A 4,842-nucleotide genomic window follows, 5' to 3' on the forward strand; every position below is an offset into this window, starting at 1 on the left:
CATTAAAATTAGGAAGATATGTAAAGTTCTAAAAAGAGAACTGCAAAACATGTCAATTATTGCTCCTATTGTTTAAGAATGGTAAGAACTTGAGCACGTTTAAGTGCTAGTGATAGGAGAATGTGCAGAAAGAGGAGGGAGAAAATCACAGTGGAACAAAGTCCCCAAGGAAGCACAGAATACAGAATGTTTTGTAGGGGACTTCTTTTCCATTTTAACAGGAAGGAAGAAGCAAAGAATATCATCCCACAAATATAGGTGAAATTATAAATTCTATATAAAGAAGTGAAAGCAATTTTCTTTTATGACATGTATTTCCCATCCAACACAAAAGATAAGACTTAAGTGAGAAAAGTCTGAAATCCTTGTTGTGAGTTACGGAAGAGAGTGGACTAAAAAGAAAAACTCTTTTCAGGAGAACAGATCCATCATAGAGCACAACTGACAATTCAGGTTGACAGCAAGAAATTCATTATAGGGCTAATCAGGAGCCTATGTGTAATAGGTAAAGGAAAGATGTATGGTTTGATTAAAGGTTTTACAGGGTGGGACAAGAAACGACAGTGGGACAACATAGTGTAAGACTGGCCCAAAAGCGCGAATCTTACTTGCTGGGAAGGCTCATCTTGCAAAGACCAGGAGACAGAGTTCGATGCAATAATGCAAGAGGTTTTTATTTTCAGCATGCTNTAGGCAGGCTTTGGTAAAAGGCTGGGTTGTACGCCGTTTATTGGCCACTTTAAGCAATTTTTAAAACCATTGGGCTTTTAGCTTTTGGCGAGCAAGGGAAGGACTGAGGTATTGACCAATGGTCCACCCCCCCTCTTTCCTCCCTTGGTGTCCAAATATAAGGTAATCAGGTGAGCATACTCCCTTCCTGGAACAGGGTGAACTTTGGGCTTTTTGGAAAGTCCCTTCCCCCTGGCAGCAGAAAGTCCTAATCTTCTGGTGATGGAACGTCTCAAGCACCTAGTAACGGAAGGTCCTAAGTATCTGGTATTGTTTACCAAAAAAGGTTGGGGGTTATCTCTACCTCCACAATAGCTTAGGATAATGGTTAGAGTGTGTTTGAAAAATGCTAATATTTCATATTAAGAAACATAAAATCAGCTATAAATGAAGAGAAGTAACAACAAGGAAAATCTGATAAAGGGAGAAAGTAGGTATTACCATACTGGAGGTTCCATTGAAAAGAAAGAACTTTTCTTTGTTATATGAATAACTTGGAAGAATTGGTGGGTATAGTCAGAGAGCTGGGTAATAGACATTTAGGAAGTTCTCAGTAAAGTGAATGTGCTGAAACCATGGGTATGTGTGGTGGTCACTTAAATGTAGATCTCCAGGAATGTGATGCAGGTGTTTTCATGAACTTGTGGAGAAAACTCAATTTTAATGTCTCAAGATGTGAGTATGATATCTATCTGTTATCTGAGTCACAGGGGCTGGAGATTAACAGGCCATCAGTACAGATAACTGGGATGGGGTTTGGGGAGCAAAGAAAGAGAGTAGGAAGTGGTTGTAAATGGATAGTACCAGACCACTCATAAGAGAAGATGAGCATAACAGCTAACTGGAGATTATAAAAAGAGGACAGAGTCAGAGAGACATGCAGAAAAGAAAAAGAGAAGAGTAGGAGAAAAAAAGGATAAAAGAAGAGAATACAGAAACTGGGAAGAATAAAATGAGGGTACAGATAGCCAAGCTCCAACAAAAATGACTGTACCTATATGCAAAGAAAAGGAGAAGTTCACGGGATCGTGACAAATGTAAGATTAGTAGGAGGGTGAAATGCTAAAAAGAAATTGAAGATAACTGTCAGTAATTCCAAGCCTTGGATCACCTCTAAGGACTTCTGCTATAATTTTCACAAATGATCTACAAAGCACTCGGGGCATGGACATAAGCTGCCCCTCTGTGTTCCTGAAAAAATAAAACCCAACTCTCTTTCGATTAAAAGACAATTGCCAACTTAACTAAGATTTTTCATTTAAGCAAGATATTCTTCTTAAGATAGAATTCTGTTGGTTTACTACTCTAGTCTGACCATATTTACTATTAAATTGAGTTACTATTTCTCAATTCAAGCAAACTTGCTATTAAAAATTTATTAAAACTGAGGGCAACTTAATTCTAGTCCATTTATCTTGACTGAGGAAAAGTTATATTACAGCACTCATGAGCATGGACTCAGAAGCCAAACTGCCTAGGTTTGCATTCTGGCCCCTCCACTCACACTAGCTGTGTGGTGTTAGGTATGTTATTCAACATCTCCATGCCTCTATTTGTCTATAATATGGGATCATATGAGGGTACTTCAAAAAGTTCATGGAAAAACAGAATGGAAAGATAATACAAATTTTCCCATGAGCTTTTTGAAGTACCCTTGCACTAGTGCTACTTCATAGGGTTATTATAAGGATTAAATGATGTAAACTATTAGAATAGTGCCTCACATAGCAAGTTCCATATAAATATTGGCTACTGTTAGTACTACCATTACTACTATTAATATTACTACTTCTTTTTCTTCTACTACTACTACCATCACCACCATCACCAGCACCACTACTCCCACCACCACTACTATGGGAACAGGAGGGAAAATCTCTGATAGATGAAACTAGTTACATCAACATAATGTGCTCCAGATTACAAAGCTCTTTCTCACGACAGCTCTGTGAGAGGTTTTATCCCTCATTTCTAGAATATGAAGCTCAAAGTGGTTATGTGACTAGTTTAAACCACACAGAAAATAAGCAAGCAGTACAAGTAAAATTCAGACTCAGGCCTCTGAACTCTTTCTACTGCATCATCTACTGCCTGAAATAATGAGACTTGGTAGAATGCCAAGTAGCTACTAAAAATAAAGATGGATATAAATAAGTTGTTTACATCCTCCAAGTCTGCCTCACCAGTCGGTAGCAGAAGCCTCTAGATCAAGGGTACGGGAGGTAAACCTCCTCATCTTCCCTGTCCCTATGTCCAAATACATGTCCCGACATCCACTCTTCATTTACTCTTGCATATTGCTGAATCAGAGGACTTATGTTAATTTTGAAACAATTTAGTCCAACTACGTCAGATTTGAGAAGAGAACGCTGAGTCTAAAGAATAAAACATAAAACCCCTGAAGCTCCCATCTAAAGAGAGTCAAGCTCTATTAATTCTCTTAATATATTGTCTTTCATATTCTCCCTATTTTTACATTCCCATTTTTATCACCTTCATTCAGGTTCTTTACATTGTACTCACAAACTAATAAAATTGCCTCACATCCAATATACTACCAATTTCTTAATCTTCGTGAAATACCATAAAGACTCTGAGACACCTTAAAGGCAAAGACTATTTCTTTATATACTTCCCACAATACCTAACATAAAGTTATGCTTAATAAATAGCTATTAACTTAAAAAATGAGGTCATTGAAGGAAGAAGGGTAAAGAAATATATTTTTCAGGAAAAGGAACTGGTATCAAGATTTTTCTAGCATTTCTATAAATAATATGGAAATAAAAACACTGAAATTATTGAAAATATTGAAATCTCCAAGTTTATAAGTGCTACTTTTCTGACATAAAAAGACTGAATAAGAAACACCACTGTAGTATGAACTTACTAAAAATTGGCCAATATACAAAGAAACAGATTTAGAGGAAAACTGATGCATAAATGATGCATAAATCATTTAGTAAGCAGGGGCCTGAGAGACTACCACATTGTATTTCTGAAGACAATAGTTTAATTTACCATAGAGGCCAAGAAAAGCAATAAAATGTTTTCGTTTTTTTTAGAGTTCATTCATTGCACAAATATTTATTGGGTGCTTATGTGTGCCAGGTACTGGAGTTACAGTGTGATCAACAAAAAGCAAATCCCTGTCTTCTGGAGGTTTACAGAGGAAACCTGTTTATAATCTCATAAACAACATAAAACTAACATTATATGTGCACAGAGTGTGAGTAAGTTCATAAAAAGGGGAAGGAGTTAACTTAGATGGGAAAGGCAGAGAAGGCTTTTCCCTGGAAGTAAGTTTTAAGTTGTGCATGAAGAATAAGCAGGAGTTGGCCAGGAAAGAATGAGATCAGTAACTTTTAAGGCAAAAAGAACATAGTGTACCTGAGGTGGGAAAAAGTCTCACTCGTTTAGGAAGGGAAAGAAAGCCCGGAGGGCTAAGTGGTATAAGATGAGGCAGGAGGGCAAGCCAGATCATAAAAGCCTTCCTATGGATGTCATCATAGATTGTGGGTTTTAGCCCAACTACAATGAGAAACCCCTGGCGCCACTGAAGCACAGGCACTAAAAACATAAATCATTACTGATCCCATGGAATGTGTATACTTACCTAACTTGACAAAGTTCTACTAGATGTCTCATACATTAAAAAAAAAAAGAAAAAAAAATTGGAAAATAGTCCAATATACCAACCAAGCAAATAAAAGGACATCTATAGGGCTGGCCCGGTGGCGCACTGCTACAGTGCACCACTTGGGAAGCGCGGTGGCGCTCCCACCGAGGGTTCGGATCCCACATACAGACCAGCCGCTCACTGGCTGAGCGAGGTGAGGGAGCAACACCAAGGGTTGCGATCCCGTTGCCGGTCCCGGTCCGGTACGGGCGCGACACTGAGGGTTGCGATCCATTGCCGGTCACGAAAAAAGACAAAAAGGGGAAAAAATAATAGTAATAAAAAATAAAGGACATCTATAAAGGCAGAGAAAAACAATTTAACTAGAACCCAGGCCACAGCACAGACACCACAATATAACTGGTAAATTTAATGCCATTTTTTTTTTTTTTTGTCTTTTTCCGTGTCCGGCAACGGATCGCAACCCTCAGTGT

At 38.2% G+C, this 4,842-nt stretch overlaps 1 long non-coding RNA gene across 1 annotated transcript in view; it reads right to left on the bottom strand.

Moving 5' to 3' along the window:
- Positions 1-4,386: 4,386 nt before the first annotated feature.
- LOC103603294 overlaps positions 4,387-4,842 on the bottom strand; it is a 5,765-nt gene continuing 5,309 nt past the window's right edge. The window contains exon 5 of the long non-coding RNA XR_551599.1: positions 4,387-4,447. This is a non-coding gene — a long non-coding RNA (uncharacterized LOC103603294). The remainder of the gene's footprint in view (positions 4,448-4,842) is intronic.

Source organism: Galeopterus variegatus, unplaced genomic scaffold, assembly GCF_000696425.1.
Source record: "Galeopterus variegatus unplaced genomic scaffold, G_variegatus-3.0.2 Scaffold4540, whole genome shotgun sequence".
Classification (NCBI taxonomy): domain Eukaryota; kingdom Metazoa; phylum Chordata; class Mammalia; order Dermoptera; family Cynocephalidae; genus Galeopterus; species Galeopterus variegatus.